The following is a 16012-nucleotide window of genomic DNA, read 5'->3' as shown; positions in this document are numbered from 1 at the left end:
AGGTGGGCAGATCACCTGAGGTCAGGAGTTCAAGACCAGCCTGGCCAACATGGTGAAACCCCGTCTCTACTAAAAATACAAAAATTACCTGGGCATGGTGGCAGGTGCCTGTAATCCCAGCTACTAAGGAGGCTGAGGTAGAAGAATCTCTTGAACCCGGTAGGCAGAGGTTGCAGCAAGCCAGATGGTGCCACTGTAGTCCAGCCTGGGCAACAAGAGCAAAACTCTGTCTAAAAAAAAAAAAAAAAGAGAGAAGAGAAGAGGGAAAAGGAAAGGCAGAACCAGAAAAAATTTTTCAGAGGCTCCCCGCCCCAAGACCCTTCTTTCAACTCATTGGCTAGAACTGGGTCAATGACTTCCTCAGCTGTAAGAAAGACTGGGAAATCAGGAAGGGGATTGTCATGGTCGTCTTGGATCAATCATAATCCTGGGTTCTGTCACTAAGGAGGAAGTGGAGAATAGGTTGGCAATTGGGAAGACAATTCACAGTGTCTGCCACTGAACAAGTACCATCTACCAGGAATAGCTAGTGCCTTCTAGAAGTCAATTTGTCTTAGTGGAGCTAGGTGGAAATGAATCTCTCTCTAATGTCCATAGGAACAAGATGCTAATGGTATTGTTACTTCACATGGATAGAAAACACTGGGCACCTGAATGGAATGCCTCTTGAAGCTTTCAGCCCCAAATGTCCAAATTGATTCCTCACTCACCACCTCCCCATCCCTACAACCAGGCATTTTAAAAAGCAAATTCTTTGACCCAATCCAGCATCTCTTAAGATAAATAACAGGCTTTCCATCCAAATGGCTCATGCTTGGGCTGCTCAGGAGATGTGATGGGAACTCTAGGCCCACGGCAATGTCTTCTCTAATAGTTTGACTTTTCTTCCTTTTTGAATTAGAACACTAGTGGTTATGTATTTAGTGAGCTTGAGCACTGGAGGTCCAGAGAAGGAGAGTGGCTGGGTCATGTTTTGGGGTTTTGGGTTTTGTTTTGTTTTTGTTTTAGTAACAATCACCCATGTAAGAGGGCTTATGAATTTTATGTTGGAGAACTGTTCTTCAGGTTCCATACCTGTGGTCATCTATTATGATTCTAAAGGAGGAAAGGGCAAGAGGAACTCAGGACAAACAGGTGGAAAGCAAGTGCCTCATCAGCCTCCACTCACTACACATAGACCCTTCTTCACCTAAATCAAAAGAGAAAACCATGTTCTTGGCGACACTGGAGTGAAAGACATCAAAAGTGTATTATTAATCCTAGCTATAAACATAAGCCGACACATTGCCCAGCTACAAACATGAGTAATTAAGAGATCAGCTAAGGGCTGCTTGGGGAACATACTTTGACAGCAGCTGCTACAGAACTTGAACCTGAAGACAGGTTGTAATCCACGTGTGAGATCTTCCCTGCTGGCATTAACTGCTCCCTCACCTGGGTCCCCAACATTTCACACAAGCCTCAGCACAGCGCTGAGCGCAGGTTTCTCCTCTACTCCAGACCAGCAGCAACTTTACAGTTAGACACCTTGCCCTGAGGCCCTGCAGAGTGTCTGGCTCATGGCAGATACTCAAACACCGCGGCTGAGTGAACAGTCCACAAGTACCCGCTTAGCTCCTCCACTAGCAGGAATGCTCAGGACATGGGAAATACAGAATCCTTACCAAATGATCTCAGCACCTACAGCAATGCATTCCGCCTCGGACACAAACTTTCTGCATCCTCCAAGGGCTTGAACAAGAAGCGCGACAGAAGCAAGGTTTTCTGTTCTTCAACAAACCTGAAAAGCAAGCTTATTTCAGGTTTGTTTTTGTTCGTTTCTTTGGTTTGGTTTGGTTTTTTGAGACAGGGTCCCACTGTATCGCCCAGGCTGGAGTGCAGTGGTTCATTGCAACTTTTGCCTCCTGGACTCAAGCGAGACTTCCACCTCAGCCTCCTGAGTAGCTAGGACTAGAGAGCCCTACCACACCCGGCTAACTTTTGTTATGTTTTGGTAGAGACAAGGCTTCACCATGTTGGCCAGGCTAGTAACTCCTGACCTCAAGTGATCCGCCCACCTCGGCCTCCCAAAGTGCTGGGATTCCAGGCTTGAGCCACCGCGCCCGGCCCTATTTCAGTTTTCAGTCTGCTTTCTCCTCCCTTCGGCTCCACCTGGGACATCAATCTACCTCCCCAGGCTACCCGGATAATTCTCTCATCACCTGGCTAATTCACACTCAGTCTTCAGTTCTTCTGGTCGACGTCAGCTCCTCAAGAAGCCCTCCCTGACCTCCTCCCCACCCCAAGTCTGGATCAGGTGCCCCCTCTGGCAGCCGGCTCAGGAGGCCTCTGACTGCCTCCTCTTGGTTGTGCTGTAATCGCCCATTGGTGGCTTTCCTTTTCTAGACTGTGAACTCCACGAGGGCAAGAGGTAATGTTGTTCTCTCGTCCCCATCGCTTATGACGCCGCCTGGAGCTTAGTAAGGGCTCAACATTTTGGAATAAATTCAAGGAGTGGCGTGTCCCCAGAGTAGCTGTGCTGGGCCGTGTGTCGCCCGCACAACAGCTCCTATTTAGGGAATTCCAGCCTTAGGCCTCAGTCTCTCCGCAGCTGAGACTTGGGACTCTGTACCCGGGAGGCGCGCCTGCCGACTTGGGACCCGCCTCCAGGGTCCCAGAGCGACCCCGCCCGCCGGGGCCGTGTCCCTCCGCGGGGCGGCGGCGGCTCCCAGGCGGGAGCCTGCGAGCAGGTGGGGGCGGCGGCCCCGCCTCCGCGTCCCGGCAGCACCAGAGCCGGTGGCCGGGGAGCGAGCCGGGCGCACCGAGCGCAGCACCGAGCGCAGCTCGGCGGTAGCGGCGCCGCTTGGAGCACGGGCGCTGCGGGACGGAGCCCGGAGCCAGAGGCGGCGGCGGCAGAGGCGTCGGCCGCAGCTCGAGTCCAGTCCAGCCCCCGGCTCCGCCACCTGCAGGTAGCGGCTCCCCGCGCGGGTGCGGGTCGGTGCCCAAGGGTGGAAGGAACGGGCGGTGTAGCGGCGACCGCCCTGGTCGGTCCCGGAGCAGAGTGGCCCGACCCGGGACAGAGATCCTGAGCGCGTGAGAGGGCCGGGGAACCCCCGCCGGGCTGCAGCCCCGGGCCCGAGAGGTTGTCGATGTGCCGCGAGGCGCTCACGCCCCCAACCCGCACCCTGCCACGCCGCCCCGGCCGGGCCGGGCCGGGCCGGGCCGGGCGGAAACAAACCGCGGGGTGGGGAGCGAGGTCACCACGGGGTTGCTTGGTGACTTCTCCGGACTGGACTCTCCGGTGAGCAGCCCCTGGCACCGAGGCCGCCTCGGCCTGGTCCTTCGCGACGCTCTCTCTTCTCCGCTTCACCCCCGGAACAAAAGGCCGGGGTCTCGCTGGGGAGGGGGCTGTCGCGGGAAGGACTGGGGCGGAGTAAAAGAGAGCTGGGAAATTGCAGAGCCGGAGGTGGCTTGGGGGATACGGAAGGAGCCCCCTAGTGAGGAAGCCAACTCCAGAGATGTGAAGTGACTTGTCCAAGGTCACACAGCTCATGGGGACAGAGCGCAGGTCTCTGGACGCCCCTCCCAGTGCTCATCTCCAAGCCCCTGGGGTCAGTAGTCAGACTGTGCTCCAGCAATGTACATTTGGCCACAAATGGGTTTAGGGTCCTTTGGAGGATTAGGTGGTGGGTAGGTAGGTGGCAGAGCCGATTTCCCCCAGCCCCTGACACGCACTCTCTGGAGGTGGCGGGCAGGGCGGGCACCCGGCCGCCCTGGACCTGGAGGAGCGCGGCCCGGGCCCCGTGGGCAGGCAGGCACCGGCACTCAGGAACAGCGCCTTTGGAGGGTGGCGTGCCAGCCGCGTGGGTGTGCCCGTGGCGGGCGCCGGGGCGGCGTGGGGACCGTGTGTGCGCCTCCCTCTGGAAAGAAGTTCTGCAGGGAAAGGCCGGGAGAGCGGTTCCAGGCGCCCTGGGACAGTCTGGCCAATCCCCGGCACTCAGGGCGCTTTGTAACTGGCTGTATTGGGGAGGAAAGTTACTCTGTAGCAGGAAGTTAGGCTGTCTCTTCGCCTCTGTGCCTCGGGTCCTTGGCTGTAAATGAGGGCCTTGTTTGGCATGACCTGTGTGATTTAGAAGGTTTGTGCCCCTCCGCCTCCTCCTTTCCAGAATCTTTTGTCACTTCAGAGGGAGGACTGGGAGTGCACTTCTTGTGGCCAGCGTTAATAGTTATCACTGGGACTCCTGCCTCCCTTTAATTTTTTTTTAACTTTATCATTATGAAAGAGGTCAGAGGAGAGGTTGTTTTTGGGCCTTGCAAGGAGATAAACTCCAGGTCAATACCTGGACAGGACATGAGGGAGGCTTCTGGGATGCTAGAAATGCTTCTCACCTTGACCTAAGAATTACTGAAGTTATGCCCTTGAGACTTGTGCACTTAGGTAAATTCTACCTCAATGAAAAAGTAAATAAAAATGTGATGCTAAAGTCCACTCATTGTGGTAACACACAGATTGCTGCAGTTTTCCAGCTAATGCATTTCAAAGATACATTTAAAAACCACAAAAACCAAATCAGAAAAGAAGTGGCAGGAGGGGCAAAAGAAAGTTAAGAAGTAACTGGAAATGAGACATACACTGCAGATGCCTTTATGTGCATCACCTCCTGTGATTCGCAGCAATTCTTTAACAGAGATATTGTTATTGTGCCTTTTTTACAGATGAGAAAATAAAAAGTCACAGAGGTTAAATTACCTACTCAGGGTAAGAGCCTGGGCACACAGACTTCAAATTCTAGACAGGCAACCTCCAACAGGCAATTTGTGGCCGCCTGAATCGGGGCAGAGCGGTCAGGGTGACGGACACTTGTAGGCTGGCTTCCTGCCATTGCCCCCTTTTTGTTCCTTTTAGGAGTCTCCGTTTTCATGTAATTGTGAGTGTGACATTGTGTCACAGATTGCAGTTAGCCAGCAGCAGAAGGAATGGAGGAAGTGTGTGTGTGTGTGTCTAAGAACATACAGTTATAAGAACAGGGGAAAGCCAGCTGGTCTAGCCTGGCAACGCTCTTTTTAGGAGACTTATTGTTCAGAAACCATATAGTACAGGTTGTGAGTTTGCAGTCACTCCAACACATACACAAAGAATAAAGAATATAACCTAGGAAAGATCCGAGAAAACAAAATGTGATTAACAGTAGAGGGAAACATAGAATTTTCACCCGGGTGGCACAGTCAACTTTTTTACATTCTAGAATTTATAAATATGTTTATTAATGTTGAAGTTTTTTTAAAAAAGAAACCTACACAAATAGCTCAGCAAAAGGAAGAAAATGTGTTTTCTAGCAAATGTGTTATAAATATTTAATATATATGAACTTTGGTGCAGAAATATTTGAAACATTAGGGTACAGTAGCCTTAAATCTACAGAGAAATCCTGAGAACTTTGTCCTGATGTGTGGTCTTCCAGTGATTTTATATTTCTGCCTAATATTCAGAACTTAAAGAGGTAGAAGAAACGTGTTTGTTTTACCACCAGTTTCAAGTTGCAGAGTTGAATGTTTGTCTTAGGTAGTTTTGGTGTAAAGAACGTGGGTTAAGGGGAGCAATTTAGAAATATCTCTGGGCGAGTCCCCTCAGCCCAGTGCCATCGAGCATGGTTCTTCTGCATCACAAAGTTATCTTTAGGCAAGTTTGCCTTGTCACAGTGGTGCTTCTGCCATCTGGCTGCTGGAATATTTAGAAAAGAATCGTAATGTTTGACTGACTTTACCGACAGCATGACAAAACAAACTTCGAGGGGGAACTATTAAATATGAGTTAGGGTTGGTGAGAAAGTGATTAATTGCTTTTTATTTAGCCACTGTACAAAACCGAAGAGGCATGCCTTTCCCCAGCCGATGCTGGGCAGGGGCAGCACACGTGTTTTCTCACTGGCTTCAGCCAGTAGTGCACTTGAAACTCCCCTTTTGCAATTCTAGCTGCGTCTTTCCTTAGACCTGTTCAAGAGGGAACCCGACCATTATGCAGCAGGGGAATTGTGTAGTGAACTGTGGTGTTCAAGTGCCAAGGAGATAAACTAAAGCAGAATAAACGTGACAAAAATGCCCGGCGGGCATTATGTGGGCCAGGCACTGTGGAGGAAGATTTTCAAGTGCATCTTGAAGGAATGTTCATCCTATGTGGGTGGTGTTTTCCAGCTAACACCGCATCTAGGATGGTGGCATCCAGGAGAGAGTGCCAGGCCTGCGCATGGACTGTGAGAGTCAGCTCTTGGTTAGCTCAGAGGAGGCAGTAGCCAGTCTCAGCGCTTGAGTTTCTGAGGACGTGCATCTGTGTGAGTGCACGTGTGTGTCTGAGCAAGGTGCCCAGGTTGCCATCCACTGTTCGTTGAGAGCTAATGACTAGCTAGCCCTGCCCGGGGCTAGACTAAGAGCTTTATATGTAGGACATCACTGCAGCAGCCCTATAGGGAGCTGATTCTTCATATTCCTTTATCAAAGGGGAGACAGAAGCCGAAGGCTGACTTACTCTCAGAATGATCGTGTCGCACCCTGCTCTGGTCTTTTGTCAGCCCACTCATAACCCCAAAGTGTCCCTGACTTACCTGACTCTCTCTTATTGCACCTGAGCTCCTGGAAGGCAGGAACTGTGTTCATCTCCATTCCCAGCACAGCACCTGCCCCATGCCTGGCAACTGAGGGGTACTCCCTAAAGGTTGTTGGATGAATTAAAGGACTGTGTAAGTGGAGGAATGAGTAATTGTGTGAGTGAATGAACGAATAAATGAATGATTGACTATCTGGAAGTATGTTCCAAGATCAAAAGCCAATTATTTGTTGTGTTTTATCTGCTGTTTTAACTTCCACTGTCTCATTCCCTTTTGTTAATATGGCTCATCAGGCATAACTGTATGGATGAGATTTACAATAGGTATCTCCTTTAGGGCTCAGCCTATAAAATCAGAAAGCCTCTGCTTATTTAAGAAATTATTTATTCTTTTGTATAACTTATGTAAATCAGAATCCCTGGACTATTTTGCATGAATTTTACATGCATCATTTATTTGCTGTATGATCTTGGACAAATCACTTAACCTCTCTGTGTTTTGGATAATAATAGTATTTATCTCATGTTTAAGGCTAATAAGATAGATTTATTCTGTTTTTTGTTTTGTTTTGTTTTGTTGTTTTGTTTTTTGATAGGGTCTTGCTCTGTTGCCCAAGCTGGAGTGCAGTAGTTTGATCACAGCTCACTACTGCTTCCAACTCCCAGGCTCAGGTGATCCTCCCACCTCAGCCTCCTGAGGAATTGGAACTACAGGCATGTGCCACCATGCCCGGCTAATTTTTTTTTATTTTTTGTGGAGACAGGATCTCACTATACTGCCCAGGCTGGTCTCAAACTCCTGGATTTAAGCGATCCTTCTGCCTCAGCCTCCCAAAGTGCTAGGATTACAGGCATGATCTGCCTTGCCCAGCCATAAGATAGATTTGGTACTTAGGACAGTGCCTCATTCATAGCAATGTTCAGTCAATTAGCCATTATTATTATTATTATTATTATTATTATTATTGTTATGATCTGATGCTTTTAAAAATTGTTTGCCTTCAATGTTCCGTGTTCCATAAAGTGTCCAAGGAGTTTACAAAAATAGATAGTAAACAACATAAAATTAATAGATAATGAAACTGAGGTAAAGGGAACACATGGGTTAGAAAGTGAGATAAAATCAGAGGTAATTTACAGAACCAGAATAGATCATAAGTTGTGGATAGTTTCCAGAGGTGGGAGTAAAAATTTGCCAGAGCTTCCCAGCAGCCAAAACAAAAAAGAAAACATAAATAATTACCTGATCCACAGTGACCATGAGATAAAAACAGATCGGTTACACAGCTTTTCCTGGTCCTGAAACCTGGGATAACTTTCTCCTGGCAGGTCTTCAGTGCACTCACTGTTGCCATAGAGACCTAAGTCTTCAACATCATCCCTGCCATAAAGACAATGGAAGTGCTGTGGTAGAAGGCAAAAGTAAGTGTTTCCTAGAACTTTATTGACTGCAGTTCCGGAGACATAATCCCACACAGCTCAGTAAAAGCTCTTTGCAGGGCCAAAACACTGTGGTTCAGGGACATTCTGTATTCTTAGCTATGCTTACTGAGTGCCTGGAAGAGCCAGAGTCTTCCTTCCAAAGATTGTAATTCTTATGAGAGTCAGGTAGTGAACAATCTCATCTTTAAGAACTTTGGCTCTGGCTGAAGCCATTTAAATGAGCCAGATCAGTTTACCTCATCCAGGAAAAGTCCAAAGGGTGTCATTGTGCACATGGACTCGTTAACAGATGATTACGTATTTATGAATTTCCTTAATACCAGCAGTCCATAATTTCCCTTTAGCTGAACATTTTTATTACCTATTTGGAAAAAGAAAAATCCAGTGCTAGAAAGCATAAATATTTTATTTTTTAAACATTTTTTATTATTGAAATAATAGTGCTCGTGTCTTTTAAGCTCCCCACTCCCATATATATATCCAGATGTGAATTGTAGCAGCTGCCAAAGTAAACAAAACCAAACCAGTGCACACACCCGAATCTGGTTTAAATGGATTTGTTTATTTGTCTTGTGGAATTAGACTCCCAAGAAAGGCAGTCTGGGGCCTGTGCAGGAGCTATCTGAGACCAGTACCCATCCATCTTCCTGCTTCACCACATTTAGCCTATAGGACTTCATCCTAAATTTGGTTGCCTCATGATGACAATATGGCTGCGGTATCTCTAGGCTTCCATCTGCAGTCTAGGCAAGAAGACAAGGAAGGTGCAAATAGATAAAGGAATTAATGTCCTTCTATTAGTGAGGTTTTACCTTTTTATTCAGCAAGTGATGCACTCCCTAGGATTTCCACCTACATCTCATTGGCCGGAACAGTGTCACAGGGTTGTTCTAAATATATTAGAGTCTGATAAATCAAATATTTTTAGCCGGGTAAATTGCAACCCCATCACTCAAATTAGGGCTTCTGCTGTGAGGAAGAAGAGGGAATGGTTATTGAGTAGGCAGCTAGCAGTATCAGCCACCTGACTAACTTCCATTATTAGCCATGTCTCTGACTTAATTAGAAATTACAGAAGGTGACTCAGTAATTTTAAATGTTGTACTTTTCTAGATCTTCATGGAATTAGTGTTAGAGAATGAAATGCACCCAACTGCCTGTGTAAAGATTCCTAAATCGCTATTGCCAGCCTTGCTTCTTCTCTAAATTTCAGATCTAAATTTCCATTTGCCAAAAGCACCTCAAACTCAAAAATGTTTCGAATTAAAATCTATTCTCTCTGCTCATTGACCACCACTTCCCACTGTCTCATCTGTCTCGTTTAACACTACATTGTCTTCTCCATGAAGGACCCAAGGGGTCACCCCAGGCTCTTCTTCCCCATCCCAGACATCCAATCTGATTTCCTCCTTGCTTCTATCCCATTGCCATTACTCTGATTTAAATAAATACCCATCCTTACTCATGTGGGTCCCCAAATTGATATACCTGTTTGCTCTTTCCTCTCCCTACAATTCAGTTTGCACACATAGCCCTACAGTGCTGTTTTTAGAACACACATGTCTAACAACATCTTTCCTCTCTTTAAAAACCTACAAAATAAGGTCCAAAAGCCCAGCTCTTGACAGCCTGGCATTGTGAGCTTCCTGCCACAACCCCCAAGCCACAGCGCCCATGCAGTCACACAGGGCAGGACTCTGCTCATACCCTCCCCTGCTTCAGTCATGGAAGGCCTGGCTCAGACATTTCTTTCTGACACTTTTTACTTGTCCATAACTTATGGCACAGTTAAGTAAATTTTCATGTATGTCTCCAAACTATTTTATATTTCTATTCATATATTTTGCCCTGGATTCTTTTTTCCTGGTATTAATAATGCTACACCAGTTTTTTTTCTAAAAATCAGTTTTATTGAGCTATAATTCACGTATCATGAGATTCAGTGTTTTAAGATACACAATTTCAGTGGTTTTTAGAATTTTCACAGTTGTGCAACCATCGCCATTATTTAATTCCAGACATTTTCATCACCCCAAGAAGAAACCCGTTAATAATCGCTTCTCATCTCTCTCCCCTCAATCCTTGACAACCACTAATCTATTTTTTATTTCTGTAGATATTTCCTATAAACGGACTCTTACAATATGTGGCCTTTTTGGTAAGATAATTTTTTCTTTTTGAGACAGGGTTTCGCTCTGTCACCCAGGCTGGAGTCCAGTGGTGCTATCCCAGCTCACTGCAGCCTCGACCACCCAGGCACAGGTGATCCTCCTGCCTTAGCCTCCCAGGTAGCTGGGACTACAGGTGTGTGCCATGACACCCAGCTAATTTTTGTATTTTTAGTAGAGATGGGGTTTTGCCATGTTGGCCAGGCTGGTCTTGAACTCCTAGGCAAGCAATCTGTCCACCTCCACCTCCCAAAATGAATTTAATAACCTGTTTACAGTTATTATGATTACTCATATATTGGAACTTATTTTGTGTTTTCTTGTATACCCTGTGCTTTATTATTACTTCTTTTTTTTCCCTTCCTTTTCTGCCTTCTCCTACAAAAGTGCCTGGCACATAGTAACCTTCAGTAAGTGTTACAAGCTATCATTTGTGGGCAGGAACCATGTAGCTATGGATTTATTTATTCATCAAACATTTATTGATTACCTGCTACTCGTGTTTATAGTTTCACTGCATGGCTAGCTTAGTGCCTAACAGGTAGAAGAAGCTCGGTACATATTTGCTGCATTGCATGGACTGTGCAGAGACTGATGTGCTTGTCGAAGGCTGGGGGAGTCATGGAAAGCACACAGGCTTGGAATCAAATTCACTTGGGTTTGATCTGATTTTGTCACATCCTAGCTATTTGATCTTGGGTGATTACTTGATATCTTTGAGCCTTCATTTCCTCATCTTTGAAATGGGGATGATAGCATCTGTTGTGAAGAGTTGTTTTGGGGGATAAGAGATAGTTATGTAAGTGACAATCAGAATTGCTAGTGTAGGGAATATGCTCAGTACATGTGAACTATTGTTTTTCTTAGTGAACTGTTTAACAGAGCACCCTCCCAACCATGTACATCAGTATTGAAACACCAACCATGACTGCCCAGGGAATAAAGTTGTAGTCAAAAATGAAACTGGCCCCTTTCCTATGTGGCTGGTGTAAGTTATTACCGCCCTATTAGAGGAGGGGACATTTTCCCCTCACATGGTAGAACCAAGGAAAAGAACCAAAAGTGTACTTTCTTCTTCCTTTTAACAACAGGAGTCGATTTTAAGTCTCCGATGTCCCTTAAAGCTTCCGTTTATTCTAACACTTGTTTAAACGTTTCAATGAAACATTTTTGTTTCAGTCATGCTTCTCTCCAGGGATTCAGAGAAAAAATAAAGTAGCTTCAGAAATAGGTAAGACAACTACCTAGAAAAAGAGCTTAGTGAGCTTGAAGACAGGCTATTTGGAAATACACAGACAGAGGAGACAAAAGAAAAAAAACAGTAAGACAAGACAAGCAAGCAACCATTTTTCCTGAGTTTCAAATTCACTTTCCCCACATTTTAAAAGCTTTTGCTTGACTCTTTGTTGCTGTTGTTCTGGTTTTCACCCAAATGTGTATGTCTTGAGGTTAGAAATTGCCTGCAGACATAGAAGGAAGGCTAAAGAGTAGCCTGGGTTTATGCCTCTTGTTGTCCTTCCTGGCATGCATGGATGCTCAGTGAGTTTTAAGTGTTGGTGTTTGATCTGCACACATTTTGACAGTATCCGTAAGAATTACATATGTCTAAAAAAGACGGGCCAAGATACCTGTCCATAGAATCTAGGGGTGCAGTATTTTGTGGCTGGGGGAACAGAGCCCCCACATGTTATTTCAGACATGTACACCTTCTCACCAGCATGCTTGTCTTCTCACAGGTAATGAATGACAAGGGTCAGCTACAGCTGGAACCAACTTAAAATGATCCATGCCTAATAGAGCACCATGTCTTAAAACCATTCATTTTTGTGCATTAACCGTGTGATAACAGAAGAATTAAACCATAGGGGTTATGACTGGTTTGGGGAGAATTATTTTATTCTGCTCTTGCCTATTTTCCTAGTGCACCTGGTCAGTCGCCTCTAACTTGTCGGTGGCTGTGGTGGTGATTTCAGCTGTCCCAGGAAGTCTGTGTGCAAGGCCAGCACAGCAAATCCCACCCTCAGTGCTGAGTCCTACTCTCGATGGCTCCAGCAGCTGCTCATTTGGACCAAATCGCCAAGACCATTTTAATTTTCTTCTTCCTCTATTTATATTTGCCTTGTAGGTGTAAAGAGATCTCCTAATTCAGATAGTTCAAAATACTTTTAAAAATACTTCTTCACAGTGGTCCCAAATAAAGTGTTTCTCTGAGGTGGTAATCCTGAACTTTTGCTCATTAATTTTTTGAATAAGTAATAATGCACATGATACTTCAAAAAGTGTAAGAAGGATGTTCGCTGTAAAATATTTCCTATACTCTATCCTCAGACCACCTAGTTATGCATTCTTTCAGAGAAAAGGCATACTCATTCTTTTATTATTATTATTATTATCGTTATCATTATCATCATCATCATCATCATCATTTTTTTAGAGACAGAGTCTTTCTGTGTTGCCCAGCTGGAGTGCAGTGGCCTGCCTGATCATGGCTCACTGCAGCCTTCAACTCCTGACTTCAAGCCTCAGCCTCCTGAGTAGCTGGGACTACAGGTACACTGGCTAATTTTTTTTTTTTTTTTTTTTTGGTGGAGATAAGGACCTGCTTTGTTGCCCAGGCTGGTCTTGAATGTTAGGCTTCAAGTAATCCTCCTGCCCCTGCTTTCCAACGTGCTGGGATTATAGGCATGAGCTACCATGCCCAGCTGCAAACTCATTCTATATACATTTTCTGCTGCCTGCTTTTTTTCACGTAACACAACCTGGAGATCATTCCAGGTTCGTACATATAGGGCTGCCATATTCTTTGTGACAGCTACCTACTATGTCAGTATAATGTATGAACCATAATTTAATAATTAGTTTTCAGTTGACAGGTATATACACTATTTCCAGCCTTTTCCTATTAAAACAAATGCTGCAATTTTTGTCACTGTACAAATTATTTCTCACACTTGAGAAAGATCAGTAAGATAAATTCCTAGGATTGAAATGTGAGTTTTTAAATGTTGCTACATTTGCCCATTACCCTTCACAGAAGTTGTACAAATTTATATTCCTACCAGTAATTGTCTGATTCCCTGCACTCTCTCCAACACATATATATCAAACTTTTGATCTTTGCCAATTTGATAGGTGAAAATGGTATCTGATTGTGGTTTTGACTTGCATTTTCTCATTAGAAATAAGGTTGAGGGGGCCGGGCGCGGTGGCTCACGCTTGTAATCCCAGCACTTTGGGAGGCCGAGGTGGGCGGATCACGAGGTCAGGAGATCGAGACCACGGTGAAACCCCGTCTCTACTAAAAATACAAAAAATTAGCCGGGCGTGGTGGCGGGCGCCTGTAGTCCCAGCTACTCGGAGAGGCTGAGGCAGGAGAATGGCGTGAACCCGGGAGGCGGAGCCTGCAGTGAGCCGAGATTGCGCCACTGCACTCCAGCCTGGGCGACAGTGCGAGACTCCATAAAAAAAAAAAAAAAAGTTGAGGTCTTTGAATTTTAATTGCCTTTATGTTTTGTGATCTTTTAACCATTGTGTATTTTTATCAATTATTGATTTTTATTTTACTGTAATTTCCCCCACTTTATAATATGACTTATTTTAATATAATTTCCCTCCAGTTTGTAGTATGACTTTGGGCCTTATTTAATGTGGTTTTATGTATATAGATATGTATTTATTGCTTTGCAGAAACCTTTTCTTCTATACATTTTAGAAAGGTCTTTCTGACTTATAGATTTTAAAAATTCTCTCATATGTTTAGTATGATTATAATTTCCTTTTTTAGAAATTAAAAATTTGATTCCTTGGAATTTAATGTAAGGCATGAGATCCTTACATTGTTAGCTAACTTTATTTTTTTCCAGGTTACTACCCAAATTACTCAATAGTTTTTGTTGAATGACTCATCTTTTCCCCCACTGATATCCAATGTCTTCTTTTTTTAAAATAGTAACCAAAATTTCCAAAAATACCTAGGTCAATTTCCGGGCTCTCAGGCCTATTACCATTACTGATTCTCCATATAGCAATATCAAATTGTTTTAATGAATGTGGCTTTATTATTTGTTTATTATCCAATGGTTTTATTTTTCCATGTAAACTTTGAAATCACCTTATGTAGTTATAAAAAGCAAACAAGTTAGTATTTTCATTATGATCACCTTAAATTTATATTAATATAGAGAAAAATCAACTTTTGTATGATATTTAGTCTTCCTACCCAAGACTAAAATGTGTTTTTCCACATCTTCACTGTTTCTCAGTAATGTTTTGAAGTTTTATTTCATGTCTTTACATATTTTGTTAAGTTTATGCTTAGGTATACTTTTTTAAAGTTGCTATTGTGAACACAATTATTTCCTCACAATACGTTCTGGCAGTTATTGTTTATATACAGGGATACTTTTTGGAGTTTATTGGTTTTGAAGAGCTACCTTTTTAAGTTATCTTATTAATTAAAATAATTTTCCGGCCAGGTGCAGTGGTTCAAGCCTGTAATCCCAGCACTTTGGGAGGCCGAGGCGGGTGGATCACCTGAGGTCAGGAGTTCAAGACCAGCCTGGCCAATATGGCGAAACTCCATCTCTACTAAAAATACAAAAATTAGCTGGGTGTGGTGGCACACACCTGTAGTCCCAGCTACTCGGGAGGCTGAAGTAGGAGAATTGCTTGAACCTGGGACGTGGAGGTTGCAGTGAGCTGAGATCACACCACTGCACTCCAACCTGGGAGACAGAGCGAGACTCCATCTCAAAAAAAATAAAAAATAAAAAATAATTAAAATAATTTTTCTATGGACTCTCTTAGGTTTTCCATGTATATTGCCATATTATTTGGGGGGGAAAACATGATAATTGGGCCTCCTTCTTTTCAACTATTATACAGTTTAGCTCTTTCCTTTATCTAATTGAATTGACTACTAGCTCTAGGATAATGATAACTGGTAGTGACAATAGTGGACATTCTTGTCTTGTTCCTGACTTTAATTGGAATTTGTTTAGTCTTTCTCCATTTGTCATAATGTATTTTGAGTTATGTTATAGATATTTAGAGGCAGCTATGGAGATGATTGTACGATTTTCTTGTTTTATGCCCCTACTATAGTGAGTCATATCAGTAGATTTTCAAGCATTAAAACATCTTTGCATTTAAACCCTACTTGGTTGGTGTGTATTATTTTTAGTGTGTTGCTGAATTCTGTTCATTTATGCTTATTATTTTGTTCCTTCATATTCATAAATGAGATTGGTCAGTAGTTTTCTTTTTTATTTGTTCTATTCTTTCTCAGGTTGGGATCTGACTGCTACGTGGTAATTAACTGCTTCTTAGAGGTTGGGCAGAATTCAGTCATCTATCTTTCACACTTCTTGCTGGTGGATCTTTGACAACTTTCACTATTTCTTCTGTTTAGATGTTCTCTCTCGGTCAATTGATTAACTAGTATTTTCATATTCAACTCTTCATAATAGTTGTCAATTTCAATCCAAGTTTTCAGATTTCTTTACCTAGATTTCAGCAAAATCTTTTAGCGTCTATCTATCATTATTTTTCCTGTCTCTTGTTTTATTTTGTGTGTCTGTGCTTTCTCTTTCTCCCTCCCCTTATTTGGTTAAGGTAAGATGATTACTTATTTCATTGTTTTTTGTTTTTCAGAGACTAAGCTTTTAGATACATTCATTTAAACATTTATCTTTTTTCTAATTCCTAAATATCTGGTTTTAAAAATTCACAAATAAATGTTAATTCCTTCCCTTCTGCTTCCTTTAGGTTTATATTATTGTTATTCATGCTTCTTGAGAGTTTTTTATTCTTTGTTTTATAA

The 16012-nt window shown here is 43.7% G+C and overlaps 1 protein-coding gene across 4 annotated transcripts in view; it reads left to right on the top strand.

Annotated features, from left to right (window-relative positions):
* The first annotated feature begins 2533 nt into the window (after positions 1–2533).
* Positions 2534–16012, top strand: part of WIPF3 (WAS/WASL interacting protein family member 3) — a 111791-nt gene continuing 98312 nt past the window's right edge. The window contains exon 1 of one of the 4 annotated variants that reach the window (XM_058446063.1): positions 2534–2948. The gene's annotated coding sequence lies outside the window, so the exon portion shown is untranslated. Of the gene's footprint in view, positions 2949–3210; positions 3281–7920; positions 8003–16012 lie in introns of those variants that run through there. The other 3 variants (XM_058446055.1, XM_058446068.1, XM_058446064.1) reach the window with 3 other exon arrangements.

The sequence above is a fragment of the Hylobates moloch genome, unplaced genomic scaffold (genome assembly GCF_009828535.3).
Source record: "Hylobates moloch isolate HMO894 unplaced genomic scaffold, HMol_V3 SCAFFOLD_1, whole genome shotgun sequence".
Classification (NCBI taxonomy): Eukaryota; Metazoa; Chordata; class Mammalia; order Primates; family Hylobatidae; genus Hylobates; species Hylobates moloch.
Note: the sequence above shows the minus strand (reverse complement) of the source record. Positions and strands in the feature narration are given on the sequence as shown.